The following is a 14,367-nucleotide window of genomic DNA, read 5'->3' on the forward strand; positions in this document are numbered from 1 at the left end:
AAACTAGCATTGTGGAGGAAAGTATCGCAGTATACTGATACTATTGTTACAACCCTATACTATATAGCACATTGTTGTGTATCGATGATAACATCACACCTCCAAACTAGCATTGTGGAGGAAAGTATCGCAGTATACTGATACTATTGTTACAACCCTATACTATATAGCACATTGTTGTGTATCGATGATAACATCACACCTCCAAACTAGCATTGTGGAGGAAAGTATCGCAGTATACTGATACTATTGTTACAACCCTATACTATATAGCACATTGTTGTGTATCGATAATAACATCACACCTCCAAACTAGCATTGTGGGGGAAAGTATGGCACTATACTGATACTATTGTTACAACCCTATACTATATAGCACATTGTTGTGTATCGATGATAACATCACACCTCCAAACTAGCATTGTGGAGGAAAGTATCGCAGTATACTGATACTATTGTTACAACCCTATACTATATAGCACATTGTTGTGTATCGATGATAACATCACACCTCCAAACTAGCATTGTGGAGGAAAGTATCTCAATATACTGATACTATTGTTACAACCCTATATAGCACACTGTTGTGTATCAATGATAACATCACACCTCCAAACTAGCATTGTGGGGGAAAGTATCGCAGTATACTGATACTATTGTTACAACCCTATACTATATAGCACATTGTTGTGTATCGATGATAACATCACACCTCCAAACTAGCATTGTGGGGGAAAGTATCGCAGTATACTGATACTATTGTTACAACCCTATATAGCACACTGTTGTGTATCGATGATAACATCACACCTCCAAACTAGCATTGTGGGGGAAAGTATCTCAATATACTGATACTATTGTTACAACCCTATATAGCACACTGTTGTGTATCAATGATAACATCACACCTCCAAACTAGCATTGTGGGGGAAAGTATCGCAGTATACTGATACTATTGTTACAACCCTATACTATATAGCACACTGTTGTGTATCGATGATAACATCACACCTCCAAACTAGCATTGTGGGGGAAAGTATCTCAATATACTGATACTATTGTTACAACCCTATATAGCACACTGTTGTGTATCAATGATAACATCACACCTCCAAACTAGCATTGTGGGGGAAAGTATCGCAGTATACTGATACTATTGTTACAACCCTATACTATATAGCACATTGTTGTGTATCGATGATAACATCACACCTCCAAACTAGCATTGTGGGGGAAAGTATCGCAGTATACTGATACTATTGTTACAACCCTATACTATATAGCACATTGTTGTGTATCGATGATAACATCACACCTCCAAACTAGCATTGTGGAGGAAAGTATCTCAATATACTGATACTATTGTTACAACCCTATATAGCACACTGTTGTGTATCAATGATAACATCACACCTCCAAACTAGCATTGTGGGGGAAAGTATCGCAGTATACTGATACTATTGTTACAACCCTATACTATATAGCACATTGTTGTGTATCGATGATAACATCACACCTCCAAACTAGCATTGTGGGGGAAAGTATCGCAGTATACTGATACTATTGTTACAACCCTATATAGCACACTGTTGTGTATCGATGATAACATCACACCTCCAAACTAGCATTGTGGGGGAAAGTATCGCAGTATACTGATACTATTGTTACAACCCTATACTATATAGCACATTGTTGTGTATCAATGATAACATCACACCTCCAAACTAGCATTGTGGGGGAAAGTATCGCAGTATACTGATACTATTGTTACAACCCTATATAGCACACTCTTTAAAGCGATGATAACATCACACCTCCAAACGAGCATTGTGGGGGAAAGTATCGCAGTATACTGATACTATTGTTACAACCCTATATAGCACACTGTTGTGTATCGATGATAACATCACACCTCCAAACTAGCATTGTGGGGGAAAAGTATCGCAGTATACTGATACTATTGTTACAACCCTATATAAGCACATTGTTGTGTATCAATGATAACATCACACCTCCAAACGAGCATTGTGGGGGAAAGTATCGCAGTATACTGATACTATTGTTACAACCCTATACTATATAGCACATTGTTGTGTATCAATGATAACATCACACCTCCAAACTAGCATTGTGGGGGAAAGTATCGCAGTATACTGATACTATTGTTACAACCCTATACTATATAGCACATTGTTGTGTATCGATGATAACATCACACCTCCAAACTAGCATTGTGGAGGAAAGTATCGCGGTATACTGATACTATTGTTACAACCCTATACTATATAGCACATTGTTGTGTATCGATGATAACATCACACCTCCAAACTAGCATTGTGGGGGAAAGTATCGCAGTATACTGATACTATTGTTACAACCCTATATAGCACACTCTTTAAAGCGATGATAACATCACACCTCCAAACTAGCATTGTGGGGGAAAAGTATCGCAGTATACTGATACTATTGTTACAACCCTATATAGCACATTGTTGTGTATCAATGATAACATCACACCTCCAAACGAGCATTGTGGGGGAAAGTATCGCAGTATACTGATACTATTGTTACAACCCTATACTATATAGCACATTGTTGTGTATCAATGATAACATCACACCTCCAAACTAGCATTGTGGGGGAAAGTATCGCAGTATACTGATCCTATTGTTACAACCCTATATACCGTATTCGACGTAATAAGCGCCCCGCTCTAATAAGCGCCCACGGCGATATTTGCTGATATATTGGCTAGTGAACAAGCCCAATTTGCATCCCTTCCGATTGATCAATGTACAAAGGACTTATTTATTCGCGTATAATACGCACTCGTGTGTTATATACACCCTTAATTATGGGCAATTAAATTCTGGAAAAATATATCTGTCGCATATAAACACTTCAGGCTGTCAGCATAAACCACGAAATTTATCTTTCATCTATGTTTTTTTTCACCAAAATAATATTCTAATAAGAGCCCCCTATTTCTAATTTTGAGAGCGCCCCGGGCGCTTATTACGTCGAATACGGTAAGCACATTGTTGTGTATCGATGATAACATCACACCTCAAAACTAGCAATGTCGAGGAAAGTATCGCAGTATACTGATACTATTGTTACAACCCTATATAGCACACTGTTGAAAGCGGCCTGAGATCCTCACACTCAATATTCACTGAATTATTCAGCTGGAGAATTTGCAAATATCTTGTATTTTTTATTATCACTAACATATTGTTTGATGCTATATTCCCGCAGTTACCTTATCGTTACTTTAACGTTCCCTCAAACATCACAGAAGGGCAAGAAATCCGTTGAAACCTAAAACAAATATTGTAAAATAAAACCAACCCAAAAACATTCACTGTATAGCGTAAATTGTAGAAACGTCAATTATAAGTGTCAAAAGTCTTTTAATCAAATTGTTGAAATTATTTTGACACCGGAGAAGATGTTAAATGCAAGGGCTGATCCAGCATTTTAAAAAGGGAGGGTCCAACATATCAATATCCTCTCGGAGTCAGTTTGACTGCCTGCAACATACTGCATTTAGTTTTCAAACGGGGGAAGTGATCAGCCTATGAAGTGTACTCGTATCGTCTGCTTCCATTCATAGAAGTAGCGCGCATAAAGTGAGTGAGTGTTTTTACGCCGCTTTAAGCAATATTCCAACAATATCACGGCGGGGGACACCAGAAATGGGCTTCACACATTGTACCCATGTCGGGAATCGAACTCGGGTCTTCGGCGTGACGAGCGAACGCTTTGGCAACTAGGCTACCCGGTCGCCCCAGCGCGCATAAAAACACATGCAACTGAAGTGAGCTCTGATTGGTTGAACCAGTTACCATGACACCACGTGGTAATTGTGGCGAAAACCTGCGTGAAATAGACAACGCCTCAAGTCTGACTTGACATTTGTTTATGTAACGTACAGGAGTCAAAGACGACGAAGCTAACTTTGACGAGCAAATGTGGCGGTGTGGCTTGGCGTCGTGGTAAAAGCAGTGACCTGTCAGTGCGAAGGCCCTGCTTCCATTCCCCACAATGGTACCGTACAACTCAGTTCCAACAAGTTGCATACGTCAAATGTTGGTCCGACTTGCATGCAACAAATTGTATACAACTTATTGTATCGTGTGAATGCAATTTTACTGTTGTACTGTTAAATGTAACCGTGGTCGAGTTGATAGTGTGTCAGCCCGGAGAGCGGAAGGTCGGTGGTTCGACCCTCATACCAAAAGGCGCTAATATATGGTGCTTGTTGTTACCCTGGATTCAGGATTGGCTGAGTCGGAGTCAGTATAGAGTGCCTGAGTTGTCTGTCTAAAGTGAAGAGCAGCATGGTATCTTAATGGCCAAGCACCCTGAAACCATTATTGGTACAAGTTGCCACACACACGTGCACGTCAACATCTTGAACATGTCAAACACAATTTCACCTCACCGCCACACTGTTGTAAGTGCATTAATCCCATCCCAATTCCCACAGACTGGCAGTACTGGCAGTACATACGTATCAGGGGCCACCATGTCCTCTTTATAAACCAGCCTGAGTAGCACTGGCAGTACTTACTTCACCTCAGGCTTTCCTCCCACATCAAGCTGGCACACCGTGAAATAACTGGAATAATGTTAAAAGCGGCGTTAAACCCAACTCACTCACTCACTCACTCACTCACTCACCCACATCAAGCTGACACACCGTGAAATAACTGGAATAATGTTGAAAGCGGCGTTAATCCTAACTCACTCACTCACTCACCCACATCAAGCTGACACACCGTGAAATAACTGGAATAATGTTGAAAGCGGCGTTAAACCCAACTCACTCACTCACTCACCCACATCAAGCTGACACACCATGAAATAACTGGAATAATGTTAAAAGCGGCGTTAAACCCAACTCACTCACTCACTCACCCACATCAAGCTGACACACCGTGAAATAACTGGAATAATGTTAAAAGCGGCGTTAAACCCAACTCACTCACTCACTCACCCACATCAAGCTGGCACACCGTGAAATAACTGGAATAAGGTTAAAAGCGGCGTTAAACCCAACTCACTAACTCACTCACTCACTCACCCACATCAAGCTGACACACCGTGATATGACTGTAATAAAGTTAAAAGCGGCGTTAAACCCAACTCACTCACTCACTCACCCACATCAAGCTGGCACACCGTGATATGACTGTAATAAAGTTAAAAGCGGCGTTAAACCCAACTCACTCACTCACTCACCCACATCAAGCTGGCACACCGTGAAATAACTGTAATAATGTTAAAAGCGGCGTTAAACCCAACTCACTCACTCACTCACCCACATCAAGCTGACACACCGTGATATGACTGTAATAAAGTTAAAAGCGGCGTTAAACCCAACTCACTCACTCACTCACCCACATCAAGCTGGCACACCGTGAAATAACTGGAATAATGTTAAAAGCGGCGTTAAACCCAACTCACTCACTCACTCACCCACATCAAGCTGGCACACCGTGAAATAACTGGAATAATGTTAAAAGCGGCGTTAAACCTAACTCACTCACTCACTCACCCACATCAAGCTGACACACCGTAAAATAACTGGAATAATGTTAAAAGCGGCGTTAAACCCAACTCACTCACTCACTCACTCACTCACTCACCCACATCAAGTCGACACACCGTGAAATAACTTAACTACTGTTCAAAGTTGCCTTAAATCAAACTCACCAACCTTTACAACCATACGCTCCATCCTTGACTGTGTTTTTGTATACTTTCTTCCATATACACACCCACCTTCCTCCCCAAATCATAGTGTATTCTAGCGAGATTGGTTTTGGTTTTGTACATTGACCCATCATATTCAGATAAAATGTTACCATGTCTGGCGCTCGGCATTAAGGGGCTAAACTATGGCATGGTATCTCAGAAGGCCGGCACTATAAAATCATCACTAGTCCGGACTAGTACAAGCAGCCGCACACACGCATGCAAACACACGCACGCACGCACGCACGCACGCACGCACGCACGCACGCACTAGGTTTGTCAGAAAAATACCTCGTAGGTTTCACCGAAATGGTAAATATCGTAATGCCTACATCGGACGTTTCTCGCACATCAAGCTGACCGAGATGCACATCAAAATGTGACCGAAATACTCTTCCAAGCTGCCTTAAAACAAACTCAAACCCACACAGATCTCATCCTCATGCCCCGATTATGTATCTAGTTCTGTCAGCACCATACCCGTGCTCGTGGGTTTCACCGAAGTGGTAAACGTCTTAGACCTGCATCACTTCGGGCTTTCCTCCCACATTAAGCTGACACGCCGCGATATAACTGGAATACTGTTAAAAGCGGCGTTAAACCCGACTCACTCACTCAATCAGGACCTCGTCTACACCCACACTTGTGTTTTCGTCTCTCCAATCCTCTCGCCTTCCCTCAGTGTGGTTTTGTACATTGCCTATCCCCTCCTCAAATACACCCCACCCGTTCCTCCCAAATCATGATTTATTCCAGCAACACTGGCTTTGGTTTTGTAAATTGGCCCCGTCACATTCAGATTACAAATGACAATTATGTAGTTGTTATACGTATCAGAAATTACCATTGTTCAATGCTTGAATTCACCAGCATGACATGGCTACATTTACAGAAGCAGTTACTGATACAGTGGAACTTCATCACAATTTACCCGTGTATTGCAGCATACAATAACATTGATCAAGTATAAACTGTCATACAATAGGGGCGGTGTGGTAGCCTGGTGGTTAAAGCGCTGGCTCGTCACGCCGAAGACCCGGGTTCGATTCCCACATGGGTACAATGTGTGAAGCCCATTTTTCCGGTGTCCCTCAACGTGATGTTGCTGGAGTATTGCTAAAAGCAGTATAAAACCATACTCACTCACTCACTCACTATGGTACAATGTCTTTCTTTCAATTAAAAAGGGGGCGGTCGGGTAGCCTAGTGGTTAAAGCGTTCGCTCGTCACGCCGAAAACCCGGGTTCGATTCCCGACATGGGTACAATGTGTGAAGCCCATTTCTGGTGTCCCCCGCCGTGATATTGCTGGAATATTGCTAAAAGCGGCGTAAAACCATACTCACTCACTCACTCACTCAATTAAAAAGGCCTTATTTTGTTCTTTGATATATCTTTTATTAAACTCAGTGAACATGTTATGTTAATTAAGCGAGACATGCAACAATTTCTTAAAGCTCCTTGTGCCCAGGTTGATCGCAGTTGCAGACATTGTCAAGAGGTTCAGCTTTTATAGTTTCACTCGAAGACCAGACATTTGGCTTTTGTTTTGTTTTTAATAGTTTGCGGAAATTGATAGTGAAAACATTGGTCAATAAATCGATTGGATATTCATATTAAAGTTTGATGTGGATCGTCAAGCGATACAAAAATAATCATCATTTATCGTTTGAAAAAATCTGTTCAATTCATATTTCGTTTCTTCTTAATTTTCGATCATTGAGATCGGCGGATCCGTAAACCAAGTGAAAATGTAAGGCCTGTAATCACGTGACATCTTGATATGGAAATGAATGTACGATCCTTGTCCATGATTTAACTGGTGTCTTCATTTCTCTTGACTCTGGCTCGTAGACTTATTTCAGATGGGTGGTATGGTTGTTTAGCAATGGCTCAATAACCATCCTTCATATTTTCGTACCACAGATCAATGGTGTATGTTTTCCATACTGCTATTTGAGAGCGGAAGGTTCGGGGTTCGATCCCCGGCCGCGTCATACCAAAAGACGTTAAAAGATGGTACTTGTTGTTACCCTGTCTGGCGGTCGGCATTAAGGGGCTAAAACAAGGACTGGTCGGCTCGGAGTCAGTATACTGTGTCTGAGTGGGGTATTCATGTTAAACTGCGGCATGGTATCTCAGTGAGCTAGCACTATAAATCGGCATCAGTCCGGACTAGTACAAGCAGCCACACACACACACACACACACGTGCATGCACGTCGCTATATAAGTGCAATAATCTTGGACGCGACGTTAAACCCAATTTCACCTCACCTCACCTCACCTCACCATACTGCTATTTATTGTATTACAGGCGCTATGTTGGCTGTATGGTTGTTATGGTGGATATTTTATCCGCGCTTAGGTGCATCATTTGCTGTGTGATTTTAAGAATATATGGCTGCCGAAGCACATCCTCACCTCTGCAATGTTTATCATCTGATAAAGGCGAGCTGTTTCATACTATCTATCCGTTTGAAGCAATTCTGCTCAACGCTGCTATGACTGAAACACATCGGTTATCATTTGAGTGTCGAGTGACATTCTATCTTAGACCTTTTCAGTTCCAGTAAATTATTTAAATTGAATACTTCTGGTTGCCATGGAAATAAGACATATTTTGTCCCGGGCTCCCGAGTATACTTGCTGTTAAAAGACAACGTAGGGCAGACTTCCAGTCTAGATCCTTCCACATACAGTTGCTTGAGGTAAGAGAAAAACATTTGCCCGGTGTAACAGTTAACGTAAAGAATATGTATGCTTTTGTATATACATAGATATTTTTAAAACTATTTGTATAATAATTCTCTTTATTCTTGTCCCCCATTGTCGTTGTGTCTGTATGCTGTTGTCTTCTGACCATGACGTGAGGATCTGTTCCCTCACAGCTGCACATTTCAAGGTTGTTGTCTCCTGACCATAACGTGAGGATCTGTTCCCTCACAGCTGTTGTCTCCTGACCATGACGTGAGGATCTGTTCACTCACAGCTGCACATTTCAAGGCTGTTGTCTCCTGACCATAACGTGAGGATCTGTTTCCTCACAGCTGTACATTTTAAGGCTGTTGTCTCCTGACATTAGTATCCAAGCGTAGTAATAATGAATGAGTAAGTGAGAATAGCTTTACGCTGCTTTTAGCAATATTCCAGCAATATTACAGGAAAATGGGCTTCACATATTGTACCCATGTGGGGAATTGGACCTGGGTCTTCGACGTGACGAGCCAACGCATTAACCACCAGGCTACCCCACCGCCCCCGTAGTAATAACATATGGAAGTGAGGAATTAAAGTAGAATCACTGTAATGTGAACTGTGAGTTGCTGCTTGAATAAACCCGTTTGATTTCCTGTTTCATGGACATTCTACATTTATAAGCCAAAAGTGGAGGATGCCCCGTTTGAATTGAGAATGCAATTATGAGTTTTGTTTTGCTAGCGTCATACCGGTAGTTTCAGGTCCACCAAAGTGGTAAACGTCTCAGACCTGCATCACTTCAGACTTTACGGATAAGGCTATATTACATGGCGGGCCCTAAGTGTACATGAGTGTCGCCCAGCCCCAAAATATTGAATAGTGGGCCCAAAGTGTACATGAGTGTCGCCCCGCCCCGCCCCGTCCCATCCCTACAAAGAATATTAAATGGTGGGCCCTAAGTGTACATGGGTGTCCCCTCGCCCCGTCCCACCCCACCCCAGAATATTAAATAGTAGGTCCTAAGTGTACATGGATGTCGTCCCGCCCCGTCCCGTCCCGCCACGCCCCGCCCCACCCCAGAATATTAAATAGTGGGCCCTAAGTGTACATGGTTGTCGACACGCCCCGACACGCCCCGCCCCAAAATATTGAATAGTGGGCCCAAAGTGTACATGGGTGTCGCCCCGCCCCGCCCCGTCCCATCCCTACAAAGAATATTAAATGGTGGGGTCTAAATGTACATGAGTGTCGCCCCGCCCCGCCACGCAACGCCCCGTCCCACCACACCCCAGAATATTAAATGGTGGGCCCTAAGTGTACATGGGTGTCGCCACGCCATGCCACGCCCCAAACCACCCCAGAATATTAAATGGTGGGCCCAAAGTGTACATGGGTGTCGCCACGCCCAGCCACGCCCAAACAACCCCAAAATATTGAATAGTGGGCCCAAAGTGTACATGAGTGTCGCCCCGCCCCGCCCCGTCCCATCCCTACAAAGAATATTAAATGGTGGGCCCTAAGTGTACATGGGTGTCCCCTCGCCCCGCCCCAAACCACCCCAGAATATTAAATAGTAGGTCCTAAGTGTACATGGATGTCGCCACGCCCAGCCACGCCCAAACAACCCCAAAATATTGAATAGTGGGCCCAAAGTGTACATGAGTGTCGCCCCGCCCCGCCCCGCCCCGTCCCATCCCTACAAAGAATATTAAATGGTGGGCCCTAAGTGTACATGGGTGTCCCCTCGCCCCGTCCCACCCCACCCCAGAATATTAAATAGTAGGTCCTAAGTGTACATGGATGTCGTCCCGCCCCGTCCCGTCCCGCCACGCCCCGCCCCACCCCAGAATATTAAATAGTGGGCCCTAAGTGTACATGGTTGTCGACACGCCCCGACACGCCCCGCCCCAAAATATTGAATAGTGGGCCCAAAGTGTACATGGGTGTCGCCCCGCCCCGCCCCGTCCCATCCCTACAAAGAATATTAAATGGTGGGGTCTAAATGTACATGAGTGTCGCCCCGCCCCGCCACGCAACGCCCCGTCCCACCACACCCCAGAATATTAAATGGTGGGCCCTAAGTGTACATGGGTGTCGCCACGCCATGCCACGCCCCAAACCACCCCAGAATATTAAATGGTGGGCCCAAAGTGTACATGGGTGTCGCCACGCCCAGCCACGCCCAAACAACCCCAGAATATTAAATGGTGGGCCCTAAGTGTACATGGGTGTCGACACGCCCCGCCCCGCCCCGCCCCGCCCCGCCCCGCCCCACATAGAATATTAAATGGTGGGCCCTAAGTGTACATGGGTGTCGACACGACTCGCCCCGCCCCACCCCGCCCCACCCCAGAATATTAAATGGTGGGCCCAAAGTGTACATGGGTGTCGCCACGCCCAGCCACGCCCAAACAACCCTAGAATATTAAATGGTGGGCCCTAAGTGTACATGAGTGTCCCCACGCCTCGCCACGCCCCGCCACGCCCCGCCCCACCCCAGAATATTAAATGGCGGGCCCTAAGTGTACATGGGTGTCCTCTGTTGCAGGCCGTCTAGACGTCAACAAAATGGCGGCGTCCTGGACTGCATCTGTGTGGGTGTTTGTCGCTGTCGTCTGCCTGGCAACAGAGTGTCATGGCGGGAAGCAGAAGCCCACCTCGACTGGTTCGAGCACTGGTGTTGGTGGTATTTTCAAGATGGACAAGAAGTTCGCCGGGAAATACGTCGAGTCTGACCTCGGCCGAACCCTGAGGGTAGCAAGGTCCATGTGTTCCATGGAATGCCAGATGAATGACAAGTGCAAGTCGTTCTTTTATAACGCCAAAGTCGGGTGTAAGCTGAACACCCACAAATTCACCAACAAAGGCAACACTAAGAGCGGCAAAGGTTGGAACTACTTCGTTAAAAAGGCTTAGACCATGGACGAAACCATGATCACTGGAGTGAGGAACTATGTTCGTTTGCCAATATGTTACTATGTATAGTGTTACACTTTGACTGTTGTTTAACGCCGCACTCAGATATATTCCAGCTATATTACAACGGATCGTTAGAATGGAAGTAACTGTTGACTGATTTACTTCCACTTTGTCTTGAAATGCTTACAGTGTGTATCCTGTGAAGACGAGTTTAATACGGTTAAGTTCCCCTGTACCCTGGTCTCCAGTACCCCATGTACCCAGTACCCAGTACCCCATGTACCTATCCCTGGTCCTAAGTACCCCATGTACCTACCCCTGCCACCAAGTACCCCATGTACCTACCCCTGGTCTCCAGTACCCCATGTACCCAGTACCCCATGTACCTACCCCTGGTCTCCAGTACCCCATGTACCTACCCCTGGTCTCCAGTACCCCATGTACCTACCCCTGGTCTCCAGTACCCCATGTACCTACCCCTGGTCTCCAGTACCCCATGTACCTACCCCTGGTCTCCAGTACCCCATGTACCTACCCCTGGTCTCCAGTACCCCATGTACCTACCCCTGGTCCCTAGTACCTCATGTACCTACCCCTGGTCTCCAGTACCCCATGTACCTACCCCTGGTCCCAGTACCCAATGTACCCAGTACCCAATGTACCCAGTACCCAATGTACCTATCCATGGTCCCCAGTACCCCATGTACCTACCCTTGCCACCCAGTACCCCATCTACCTACCTACATAGCTGACCCACAGGCCCCCATGTACCTACCCCTGGCCCCAATAAATCCTATAGCTGGTCCCCAGTACCCCATGTACCTGCCACCAAGTAATTCCTACAGCTGACCCACAGGCCCCCATATACCTTCCCTTGGCCCCCAGTAAATCATATAGCTGGTCCCCAGTACCCCATGTACCTACCCTTGGCCCCCAGTAAATCCCACAGCTGACCCACAGGCCCCCATATACCTACCCTTGGCCCCTAGTAACTCCTATAGCTGGTCCCCAGTACCCCATGTACCTACCCTTGCCACCAAGTAAATCCCACAGCTGACCCACGGGCCCCCATATACCTACCCTTGGCCCCTAGTAAATCCTATAGCTGGTCCCCAGTACCCCATGTACCTGCCACCCAAGAAATCCTACAGCTGACCCACAGGCCCCCATATACCTACCCTTGGCCCCCAGGAAATCCTATAGCTGGTCCCCAGTATCCCATGTACCTGGCACCCAAGAAATCCTACAGCTGACCCACAGGCCCCCATATACCTACCCTTGGCCCCTAGTAAATCCTATAGCTGGTCCCCAGTACCCCATGTGCCTTCCCCTGGGCCCCAGAAAACCATCATACCATCATAACACCCTAGATCAGGCGTCCGCATTATGTCTAATGACACTTTAGACAAAAGAAATGTCATGTCTCTTGTTTCCCTCTTTATGTCAAAGTGTTTCTAGATTAAATCATTGTTGCTTGCAGAACAGGTACTGTGGTTTTAAATCACTATGTAATTTTATGTCACTGTCATCAATATTACAATCATCTACATCAAGGAAGTATTACTTTACATATTATTGGTCAGGTATTTTCTTGGTCCAGAATGAAGTATAATAGTTTTACCAACAAGAATACATTCTTACATGGATATACTGAAACATCCATGGCACTTGAAGTAGATCTCCTCTAGTGCCCGGCTCCACCTTCCACAGAACAACATGTGTGTTGAGAAGTAGTGATGGAAACAACATCCTGACTCTAACAAGATCTCCTCTAGTGCCCGGCTCCACCTTCCACAGAACAACATGTGTGTTGAGAAGTAGTGATGGAAACAACATCCTGACTCTAACAAGATCTCCTCTAGTGCCCGGCTCCACCTTCCACAGAACAACGTGTGTGTTGTGAAGTAGTGATGGAAACAACATCCTGACTCTAACAAGATATCCTCTAGTACCCGGCTCCACCTTCCATAGAACAACATGTGTATTGTGAAGTAGTGATGGAAACAACATCCTGACTCTAACAAGATCTCCTCTAGTGCCCGGATCCACCTTCCACAGAACAACGTGTGTGTTGTGAAGTAGTGATGGAAACAACATCCTGACTCTAACAAGATCTCCTCTAGTGCCCGGATCCACCTTCCACAGAACAACGTGTGTGTTGTGAAGTAGTGATGGAAACAACATCCTGACTCTGATATCCTCTAGTGTGTTGTGAAGTAGTGATGGAAACAACATCCTGACTCTAACAGGATATCCTCTAGTGCCCGGCTCCACCTTCCATAGAACAACATGTGTGTTATGAAGTAGTGATGGAAACAACATCCTGACTCTAACAAGATCTCCTCTAGTGCCCGGCTCCACCTTCCACAGAACAACGTGTGTGTTGTGAAGTAGTGATGGAAACAACATCCTGACTCTAACAAGATATCCTCTAGTGCCCGGCTCCACCTTCCACAGAACAACGTGTGTGTTGTGAAGTAGTGATGGAAACAACATCCTGACTCTAACAAGATCTCCTCTAGTGCCCGGATCCACCTTCCACAGAACAACGTGTGTGTTGTGAAGTAGTGATGGAAACAACATCCTGACTCTAACAAGATCTCCTCTAGTGCCCGGATCCACCTTCCACAGAACAACGTGTGTGTTGTGAAGTAGTGATGGAAACAACATCCTGACTCTGATATCCTCTAGTGTGTTGTGAAGTAGTGATGGAAACAACATCCTGACTCTAACAGGATATCCTCTAGTGCCCGGCTCCACCTTCCATAGAACAACATGTGTGTTATGAAGTAGTGATGGAAACAACATCCTGACTCTAACAAGATCTCCTCTAGTGCCCGGATCCACCTTCCACAGAACAACGTGTGTGTTGTGAAGTAGTGATGGAAACAACATCCTGACTCTGATATCCTCTAGTGTGTTGTGAAGTAGTGATGGAAACAACATCCTGACTCTAACAAGATATCTTCTAGTGCCCGGCTCCACCT

This window comes from Haliotis rufescens, unplaced genomic scaffold (genome assembly GCF_023055435.1).
Source record: "Haliotis rufescens isolate VD_foot unplaced genomic scaffold, xgHalRufe1.0.p SCAF_9, whole genome shotgun sequence".
In the NCBI taxonomy this organism is placed as follows: Eukaryota; Metazoa; Mollusca; class Gastropoda; order Lepetellida; family Haliotidae; genus Haliotis; species Haliotis rufescens.